We start from the raw sequence: 11,287 nt of genomic DNA, 5'->3' as shown, positions 1-11,287 counted from the left end.
TTTCAAGGGGTTTGTGATCTAGTTGGAGACAGTCACTAAAAACAGGTCATGATTATTATCTGCTAAACAACACAAATATGGAATATTTGGAAAGAATTTGCTAAAACTACCTTACAACCTTTATAGATAGATGCTTATTGCCAAGAAAGAAATGATATGGTAAATGTAGAAATTTTCCACCTATTATATTAGCATGTAAGGTTTTAAGAAAACCAATGGAGGCTAACAGTGTTTTGATTGTAACCACAGAAGTGTGGTTTCCATGCCAACATATTTGTAAGAGTGAAAAGCTCAAGACAAAATACTGCCTCAGAAACCACAGTATGGCTAGCTCGCCTTGGCTGAGTCATATTTTCAGTAGAAAAGGTGAGCTGTCTCCCTGTCTCCCTCACCCCCGATGCCCGTGCCTGGCCGTAGGGTGTGTGCTCCCAATGTACACATAAACACAATGGTGAGTAAAGGGGGGTCTCCGGAGAAGGCAATGGCACCCCACTCCAGTACTCCTGCCTGGAAAATCCATGGACGGAGGAGCCTGGTGGGCTGCAGTCCATGGGGTCGCTAAGAGTCGGACACGACTGAGTGACTTCACTTTCACTTTTCACTTTCATGCATTGGAGGAGGAAATGGCAACCCACTCCAGTGTTCTTGCCTGGAGAATCCCAGAAACTGGGGAGCCTGGTGGGCTGCCATCTATGGGGTTGCACAGGGTCGGACACAACTGAAGCGACTTAGCAGCAGCTGGGGGGCCAGATCAGGCTCTTCTTGGAATCCTGGATGCTAACCCTGGCCCATCACTTTATGTCCCTGAGTCTCAGTTTCCTCGTCTGTATAATAGGAATAATACTGCCTTAAAAGATTGATTGTCTTATACCTGAAATGATATCAAAGGTATTATTATCTTGAAAGAGTAAGTAGCATTGTAGTCACACAGGTAGCAGTCCAGAACACAGCTCAGCATGGAAGGGCTTTCCCATGCCTGTAGGAGCCAGGCCAGCAAGGCTCTGGAGGCTGCCTGGAGTTTGACGCCTGCTTTTAGTTCTGTGCCTGGCTTGTCACAGCATCTCCCCTGCTGGCTTCTGACCATGCCTTCCTCTCTCCCTTCTCTCCTCCCTTCTCAGCTCTCCCCTTTCCTCTTCCCTCCATGTCTTCCTTTCCTTCACTGTTATTGAATATCTGTTGTGTGCTGGATGTAATAAAGATAAATATCTCACTATTCCAATAGAAGCTCGAAGTCATGTGGGTACTTGGAGATGTGCACCAGTCCTTTCAGGACAGGGTCAGGAATAAGGAGCCTGGATTGGGCATGGGGTTGGGTAGGGGATTCCACTTGAGTTGGACCTGGACTGAAGAGATGTTAGCTGAACTGGGGCAGGACCAAGGGGATGTGACTGGGAAGGGAAGAGAGAATGAGGGCATCTTGGGACAAGGGAAGTGTGTGAAATGCCTGATGTTTCTGGGCAATGCCAAGTAGTTCTCTGCAAGTGGTTCTACGGTGATGGAGCGGGAGCAGGTCTGATGCCAGTGAACACTACATGGGGATGAGCCAAGGAGTCTTCACTTTGTTCTATGGGAAATGGGGAGGAGCCTGAAAGTGTTAAAGCTGGGGCGACTTGTAGTCAAATCTCGTGAGAACCTGTGAATGTATAATGGAGAGGTTGCTCTGGAAGAGGCATGCATGGGGGCTCTGAGGGGGCACTGGCACCCCATTATAACCAACTGAGTTGGACTCCAAACTTCTTCCAAAGATAAAATCTTTATTTGGAACCCTTAAATATATGAGGCAAAAGCAGTGTTTTGTTAGTATGTGTTTATAGTCCCAAATTGGTGATACCTCCTTAGTTTAAAATCAGCGTGACCGATAACATCATTTTGATGAGCATAGGAATTTTTAGTCGGGGACCGTGTGTCAGATTGCAGAGTAATATCAGTTTCCAGACTCAGTTTGCTCCCAGGGTTTGGTTCAGTTGCAAAGCACCGGGAAGTCCTGGCTTACACATTTGTGTGCGTGCTTAGTTGCTCAGTCGTGTATGACTCTTTGCAACCCTTTGGACTGTAGCCCACCAGGCTCCCCTGTCCATGGGATTCATCAGACAAGAATACTGGAGTGGGTTACCATTTCCTTCTTCAGACTTACACATTTAAGTACTGGATAATAGCAATGGGTTTTTCACAACTTGACTTTTAGTCTCAGTAGACTCTTTAATTAAAAGGGGAAAACTTTACTCAGAGACTTGCATAAAAATGTGTTAATTTTGTATTCTAAGTTAATAGGCTGATGGTCTCCAAGTGCCTAAAATGGTATAAAACATACTTTAATTATGATTTAATTCATTAAAATGTGTTCACTTAGGCTACCATAATAAAATACTATAGACTAGGTGGCTTAAATGACATAAATTAATTTTCTCACACTTCTGGCTGGAAAGTCCCAAGATTGAGGCCTGGAAGGGTTTGGTTTCCAGTGAGACCTCTCATCCGGGCTTGCAAATGCTCATCTTCTCACTGTGTCCTCACATGATGGAGAGAGAGAGAAAGCTCTAGTTTCTCTTCTTCTGAGGACACCAAGGGACTTCCCTGGCTTTAAGAAGGCTAAGGCTCCGTGATTCCAATGCAGGGGGTCTGGGTTTGATCCCTGGTCAAGGAACTAGATCCCACAGGCTGCAATTAAGAGTTTGCATGCCTCTCGCTGAAGGCAAAAGGAGAAGGGGGCAGCAGAGGATGAGATGATTAGATAGCATCACTGACTCAATGGACATGAATTTGAAAAAACCCCAGGAGACAATGGAGGACAGAGGAGCCTGATGTGCTGCAATCCATGGGGTTGCAAAGAGTCATATAAGACTTAGCCACTTAACAGCAAGGACACCAGTTACATCATGAGGCCCTATCCTTGTTACCTTGTCTAAACCTAAACACCTCCCAAAGGCCATCGCATTAGGAATTAGGCCTTCAACATGTAAGTTTTGAGGGAACACAAACATTTAGTCCATAACAGTCTTATAGCACCAAGAAATCTTGATTTTCACAGTTCAGTGGTTGTAAATAGCAATAGGTTTTCCACAGCTTGACTTTTAGTCTCAGGACAGTCTCTAATTAAGAAGGGAAAACTTAACTCAACGGCCCGTGTAGCAAGGAGAAATTTTGGCATCCTAAGTAAATGGGCTGGTGTTCTCCATGTACCCCAGCTGGGCATATCACATTCTCACTGTGCTTTATATGGTTTTAATAGATTTTAAATGAAATCTAGGGCTTCCCAGGTGGCTCAGTGAGTAAAGAATCCGCCTGCAGTGCAGGAGGCGCCGGTTTGATCCCTGGGTTGAGGACATTCCCTGGAGGAGAACATGGCAACCCACTCTAGTATCCTTGCCTGGAGAATCTCATGGACAGAGGAGCCTGGTGGGCTATGGTCCATGGGGTCAAAAAGAGTCAGATATGACTGCAGTGACTGAGCAGGCATTCATGCAAATGAAATTTAAATTGGTTATTTAAGAAATCTTGAGCCACATATGGAAACTGAAGAGACATGAGATTATTCCTCCCTTGAGAGTGAAGGGTGTTGCTTGACGTGTGTGTTGGTCATTCCCTGGGGGACACAAGGAGACCCTCACCATGGCCAAAGTTGAACACTTAGGGTTGCACTAACACCCAGGTCTTCAGGGTGGGCATAGAGAGACTTCTCTCAAAACTGGCAGGAGTGTGTGTGTGTGTGTGCGTGTGCGTGCGTGTGCAGGGGTGGCTACACAGGGTCTGTCTTTCCCATGGACAGCATGTAGCATTTGTGTAACCTTGGTCTCTGTCTGATCTGCGGGCTTTGGGAGAGCCCAGCAAACTGTCAGGCTATTGAGAGACCTTGTATCCATCCCGTGCACACTCCTGGAGATTCCATGGACTACAAAAAGCCCACCAGCAGGTGACTGGCAGCAGCTCCAGTTACTGAGTACCTACTGTGTGCTGGGCACAGGTTGATGCACTTTATATGCACTGACATTTAAAATCTTTGCAACGACCCTGTGAGATGACTGCTATTATTATCACCATTTTACAGATGAGAATATTGAGGCAGCAGGAGGTTTAGCATCTTCTTGCCCAAAATCACACAGCTAGTAAGTGATGGGGCTGGGATTTGAATCACCATGCCCCTTAATGTCTCTTGAGGATAAGAATTCACATGAGACCTCTGAGGTCAACTATCTTATCATGGGGAATCAATATAGCACTTCTTAATTTTCCCTACTATACCCTCAGTGTTAGTCATAGAAAGTGTGTTTCTCTGATGATTTGCAACATGCCTTACTACTGGAGAGAAGGATTCAACATATGTGTGAACTTTTTTTAAGGTATAATATTATTTTTTATTATGGAATAAGATTTTTTTTTTTTTGGCTGTGCTGAGTCTTCCATGCTGTGCAGGCTTTTCTTTAGTTGTGGCGAGTGGGGGCCACCCTATAGTTGCGGGGCGCAGGCTTCTCATTGCAGAGGCTTCTCTGTTGTGGAGCGCGGGCTCTAGGCACTCAGGCTCAGGAGTTGTGACTCACCGGCTCTAGAGCACAGGCTTAGTAGTTGTGGCACACAGGCTTAGTTGCTCCCCGGCATGTGGGATCTTCCCAAATCAGGGATCGAACCTGTGTCTCCTGCATTCGCAGGCATTTTCTCTACCACTGAGCCACCAGGGAAGCCCTGAACTTTTTTCCAGTGTGCTTTTTTGGAGCTGGGCTTGAGCCCTCCCTGGTCTGGATTCACGAGACTATCAGAAAGTATTATGGATCATGAAGTCAGTAAACTCTCCTAGTGGGTCTGTGAGCCAGGAAGTCTCCATTTGTCTTTTAATTGCATGATCCAAGATACAAAAGGATGGGACAGACTCGGTGCAGAGAACTGGTGGGATCCTGAGGCTGTGGGTGCAACGTGGTCCTGGCTCCTGGATCCTCTGCACTGCCTTTTTTTCTCCTGGTCTTGGTCCTTCCAAGTAGTGAGAAACAGCCCATTAAGCTTCCACCAAAGATAGGGAGTTGAAAAGCTCTAGAAGAGCCTGGAATGAAAGTGAATGGACAAAGCAACTAAATTGATAGGAAGCAGCAGAACGTGTGTGTGTGTGTGTGTGTGTGTTGGGGGGTGGGGGCAGCCATTGCAAGCTCAGTCTGTTATGGGAAGATCCCACGAGGCCAGGCTGGATTTTCTCGAGAATGAAAGCTAAGCTGAGCAGACTGAGTAAATGAAGACACCAAGTAAACAGAGAACTGCACCAATCAGCAGGACCAGCGCTTTCTGGAATCAGGTCACAGTCCAGGTGGCAGCTGACCTGTCCGCCAAGGTCTCAGAGTGGCCACCACACCTTGAAGTTGGAAAGAGTTTATTTCAGGATTAGCGAAAGGAATCTCCTGCTGGGAGCAATGTTATGGAGCTTGTTAGCTCTCGTGTTCACACCAGAGGAGGAGAATAGCATTAAGGAAGGGCTTAATGAGTTCTTGGGGAATGGAGGGGGAAAGAGCTGTTAAGGCGGGTCAAGAAGGTGCGGGGAAGCTGACTGAGCTCCTAGGATTGTCGCCGTGGAGGGCCAGCAGCCCCTCCACCCCCTGGTGCCCCTGTGCACCCGAGTGGATGCAAGTCACGATGCCCAGTGACCCTTGAGGGCTTCTGCACAGTTTCCTACATGCGGTACCCACTCCTGGGCTTAGTCGGAGCACCTCTGACTCAGAGCCCAGAAAACTCAAGGGGGCAGTTCCCTAAGTCACGCTGAGTGCAGGCTTCTCTACAAGCAAAGAACTGGTTCCAACCTAACCATGGCTCTGTGAACTGAGTGTGTGGCCCCCTTACCCTGGGGCCAGATCATCACCCCTGGCCCAGAAGAGCAAGGAGGGAACCAGAGCTTTGGGAACATGTTAACTACATTGGTTCACTGAATCCTTACAAAAACCCTGCCAGGGGACTGTCTGTTCTTTTTTGTGTAAATGGGAAATAGATTCAGAGAGGCCAAGCAATACATCCAAGATCACACAGCTGGTGAGGCGTAGGGACAGGGTTCAAGTACACATTTTGTGTGTGTGTGGGGGGTCCCAAACCCCCAAATGCAATGTGTTCTTTGCATTACCCCTGCCTCCTGAGAAGAAGGCCAGAAGCTCACCTCTTTCCCGAAGCTTGGGAGCAGGTGGCACAGTGCCTCCCAGCAGGGCCTGAGCCAGAGTGGTCCCCTCAGGGCTCAGATGCTCTCAGTCCTTGCTCTGACCTTGGACAAGTCTTTTGACTGTCTGGGCCTCAGTTTCCCGCATGGCACTCCCCGTTCCCTTGCAGGACCGTGCATATAAAATGAGAACAGATGTACGGAAGCCCTTTGTCACTGTCAGGGACAGGTTTGCACATGGATCTTTAGGATGACAGAATTATCAGCATTAAACTGCCCAGTGCGGTCCTTCCTCTCTTCTGGAACTTGCACCCCTGGGGATCTTGGGGAGAATGTTGGTGATGTGTAGACATCCTAGGCTTGAACGATGAAGATCTCACTATTCAACCAAGAAGAAAGTCATTGACAGTTCTTTTCAAAGTCTGCTCTGGTCGTTGTGGGAAAGAGTGGGGAAAAATCCATCTAAGAGGCAAAACTTCTGTGCCAGCACAAGAAAAGAAGTAATTTTTCGACTGAAGGCCTGGGAAGCCCGCCAAGCTCCAGGTAACAATGGAAGGTGCTCTGGCTCAAGAGGAGGGGAGGCCATGGGTCAGTTCTCTGGGGTGAGGGGAGCAGCTCCAGCCAGAATCTCAGGAGGAGGAGGGAGGTGGTGTTGGTAAATGCAGGAGGAGATGAAGGGTCCATGGGGACCTTGGGATGCCCTGTGGCTCTGCTCAGTGGGTTTGGCTCCCTGCTGTTGTGAAGGAGCCCTCCTGGGTCCCTGGCTTTCCCATTTATTTCCTAGTGGTGAGGTCCCTAAGGAACTTAAGGTCCCTAAGCTGCGAGCGTGTGTGCCCGGTTGCATCTGCCTCTTTGCAACCCCATGGACTGCTGTCTGCCAGGCTCCTCTGTCCATGGAATTTCCCAGACAAGTTTACTGGAGTGGGTTGCCATTCCTTCTCCAGGGGATCGTCCCGCCCCAGGGATTGAACCTGCTTCTCTCGTGTCTCCTGCATCGGCAAGCACAGTCTTTACCACTGTCCCACCTGAAATTGAAGTTGTCCACTGAAATTGCCCCTCTCTTAAAACACTGTCCCTAAAGAGACTTCAGCCCTTCCCAGACCACTCCCTTTCTTGCCACCTGTCCCTCAGCTTATGCTTTGCAGACTGTCCAGAACAGACACAATCTGATCAACACCTCCCACTCCCAGTATTGATCCTCCAGAGACATAAGGGCTTTTATTGTGCTGTTCTTCTTTATTTTCTGTGAGCATCCACTGAACTACTGCTCTGTGCCAGGCACCCAGGATGTGGATAAATAAATTGGCACTTGTATTAATCATACCTTTTCATTTTCTGGTGTTTTAACCTCTGGGCCTCGCTGACTCTGGAGGGGTCACTTGGAACACTATGCTGCTGCTGCTAAATTGCCTCAGTCGTGTCCGACTCTGTGCGACCCCATGGACTGCAGCCTACCAGCCTACCTGGGACACTATAGATGAGATATATATATAGACACATGTATAAGTATAAAAGTATAGTTGCTGTAGAATATAAGTTACAGGTGCATAATATAGTGATTCACATTTTTAAAAGGCTATAATCTATTTAGAGTTAAATAGAAAGCCCAGTAAAATATATTGGGCTTCCCCAGTGGCTCAGAAGTAAAGAATCCGCCTGCAATGCAGGAGATGCAGGAGACTTGGGTTTGATCCCTGAGTCAGGAAGATTCCCTGGAGAAGAGCATGGCAGCTCACTCCAATATTCTTGCCTGGAGAATCCCATGGACAGAGGAACCTGGCAGGCTACAGTCCATGTAGTCTCAAACAGTTGGAAATGACTGAAGCAACTGAGCACACATAAAGTATATTACTCGTTCTGTACAATATGTCCTTGGAGCTTGTAGCTGTATCTTATCATTATACCTTAGTTTATAACCTTATAGTCATACCTTAGACCTACAGTTTGTGCCTCTGACTCCGCTATCCCTGTATTGCCCCTCCCCCTTCGCTTGCCCCATTGGTAACCACTAGTTTGTTCTCTGTGTGTGTGCTGCTTTTTGGTTATATACACTAGTTTGTTGTATTTTTTAGATTCCACATACAAGTGATATTGTATAGCGTTTGTCGTTGTCTGACTTCAAGTAGCATGATGCCCTCCAAGTCCATCCAGATTGGTGCAAATGGGAAAAATTTCATTCTTTTCATGGCTGAATGGTATTCCATGGAATATACGTATCACATATTCTTTGGCCTTCCCAGGTGGCACTAAAGGTAAAGAACTCACCTGCCAATGCAGGAGATGTAAGAGACTCAAGTTCCACTCCTGAGTCGGGAAGATCCCCAGTAGAAGGGCATGGCAACACACTCCAGTATTCTTGCCTGGACAATCCCATGGACAGAGGAGTCTGGCAGGCTATAGTCCATAGGGCTTCAGAGAGTTGGACACAACTGAAGTGACTTAACACAGACATGCACACCACATCTTCTTTATCCATTCATCTGTTGATGGACGCTTGAGTTGCTTCTGTGTGTCGGCTGTTGTAAATAATAACGGTGCTATGAACATTAGGGTGCACGTATCTTTTCAAATTAGTGTTTTTGTTTTTTTCAGAGAAATATATTTTGGAGATAGAATATTCTAGGCTTGGTGAAAGAATTGATGAGGGGGAAGGATGTAGAAGGATGGGTGGCAATGTATACAAACTCTGAGATATGCTGAGTTTCTAACTTGAGCACTTGGAGAATGGGAACATCATTCTTAAGTTGGGAAGACCACGAGAAGAGGAGTTTGGAAGGGAAATTGGCACATTCTGATTTGGACTTGCTAGGGGTGAGGTGTTTTCATTTATAGGAAACAGCCTTGGTGGAGTAGCTGGAAATCAGACTCTGGGAGCCCAAGTAGGTAAGGCTGAAATGTTTCTGGTGTGGGGTTGCACTCCCTGAGTAGACCTTAGTGGTCTGTACTCTTTGCAGGACTATGGGGGCTGCTTCCTTGTGTGTATTAAGAGTTTCTCCAAAAGTTTGTTTGTATCATCCAGTGACTCCAGAGATTCTATGGGGAAGGCTGGGGAGGGTTTGGCAGTAGGGAGTGAGCTCAACTCCCTCCCCCCAGGCTGACTATACCCCTTCGGAGGTTCTGGGCATCCTGGAAGGACTCAGAGGGGAGAAGGGAGCTTGGATAGACCCATTTCATCTAACCATCACAATGCTAAAAACAAATGACTCAGCACCCTAGACTCTGCTTAGAAGTGAGATAGATCCCACCCCACCTCCCAAATCTCCTGTTTTTCATATCAGATACAGTGTTTTTCAGAAATCCCAACCAAAGCTTGAGTATTACTGCTCAAACACCCTGAGCCAAAATTCAAGGAAAGACAAATAAGTCTAAAGCTTTGGCAGAACAGCTGAGACCATTAGAGCAGGAGAGACAGAGCTGGCAAAACATCAAAGTAAAGCCAGTTTTCTTCTGCAACTCAAAGATTGTTCCAAAGGCAGTAATCAAGTATCTGGAGAAGCAGAGAATTTGTCCTGGGCTGAGGTTGTGATGGGAGTTTCCCACTGATACATGTGCTCTTATTTAACCCTTTTCCAATGTTTCTGATGCTCGGTGAGGTGGTGTCTAGCTTAGGCCAGTGGTCAAACTCCCCAAGCCCAAACCAGCCCCAAAGAGAGGGCAGTGATGTAGGGGTGGAGTCGGGGATGGGAGTGAGCTTGGAGTGTGGCTTCTGAGGTGGCTCAGCAGTAAAGAATCTGCCTGCCAATGCAGGAGACTCAGGAGACGTGGGTTTGATCCCTGGGTTGGGAAGATTCCCTGGAAAAGGAAATGGCAATCCCTGCCAGTATTCTTGCCTGGAAATTCCCATGGACAGGGGAACCTGGCAGGCTATAGTCAATGGGGTCTCAAAGAATTAGTCATGACTTAGTGACTAAGCAACAGTGGAGGGATCATAGCTGAAGCAGATATGCTGGTCTATGGGCACTTAGATGTCCTTAATGGAAATCTTTGGTGTGTAAATGGGTCTTGTTTGTCTCCATATACTCAGCTTAATGCTGGCTGGTGCAGGCAGCTAGTACTTGGTAAATATTTGAGGCATTATGCTGTGAACTGCTTTATGGGAATAAAGTGGAGGGGATGAAACACTCCAGCCTGGGAGGAGGAAGAGTCTCCACGGAGCCAGCAGTGGAGGAGGCCAGAATCTCCCCGGAGGACTTGTTGTGCAAGATGAGGCTATTAGAGGAATTAAGGGGAGAGAGGAGGACAGACAGAATGAGGGGATAAGGGCTGACAAAGGAGAGTAAAGGAAGAGATGAAAGATTGCTGATGGAGATCAAAATGCAGGGACAGATGGAGGTCTTGGCAGGATTTCTACAGGCCAGAGGAAGGAGACATAGCAGTTCCCAGGCCTAGGAGCTCCTTTGCCTAGGCTCCATCCAAGTCCTTGGATGGAGGCCTTGGAAACTAGAGCAGAGACTGTATGCTAAGTGGGCCACTTTGCCAGCAAGACCACTGAGCAAACCGTGGTTCTAGTGCCCTTTCTCAGAAAATATCCCCAAATATCATTGTCATGTCATTTATCAACTCAGTGGCTCCCCAATGCTTGCAGCTTTAAGTCTCACCTTTATGCCTCATCTCCTATCCATTTATTCATTAATTAATTCAAAAATACTTATTGAGTGCCTCCTTTATGCCAGGTACACACTGGGCACAAGGGTTAAAATAGTGCAATCATTCCCGAAGTGTAGATCCTGGACCAGCCTCATCAGCATCGTCTGGTGTACTAGTTATCTGTGGCTGCCTGACGAGTCCCTCAAGACTTAGTGGCCTAAAACAACAATAACAATTTGCTGTCCCTCATATCTTCTGTAGGTTCTGACTTAGGATTTATTGTGAAGTAGCAGTCAAAATATTGGCTGAGGCTGCAGTCATCTGAAGGCTTGACCAGGACTGGAGGATCGGCTCCCACGGTGACTCATTCACATGACTGGTAAGTTGGTGTTGATTTTTGGTTGGAGGCTTCAGTTCCAAACCCTGTGACCCTTTCCACAAGGCTACCTGAGTGTCCTCAGAGCATGGTGGCTGGCATCCCCTGGACAATACAAGACAGTGAGCAGCAAGTTGCAATGTTTTCTGTAACCTCATTTTTTTTTAAGTTAGTTAATTTGATGAGATGGTTGGATGGCATCACCA

This window comes from Bos javanicus, chromosome 15, assembly GCF_032452875.1.
Source record: "Bos javanicus breed banteng chromosome 15, ARS-OSU_banteng_1.0, whole genome shotgun sequence".
Taxonomy (NCBI): Eukaryota; Metazoa; Chordata; class Mammalia; order Artiodactyla; family Bovidae; genus Bos; species Bos javanicus.
The sequence above is the reverse complement of the archived record's forward strand: the minus strand, read 5'-3'. Positions refer to the sequence as shown.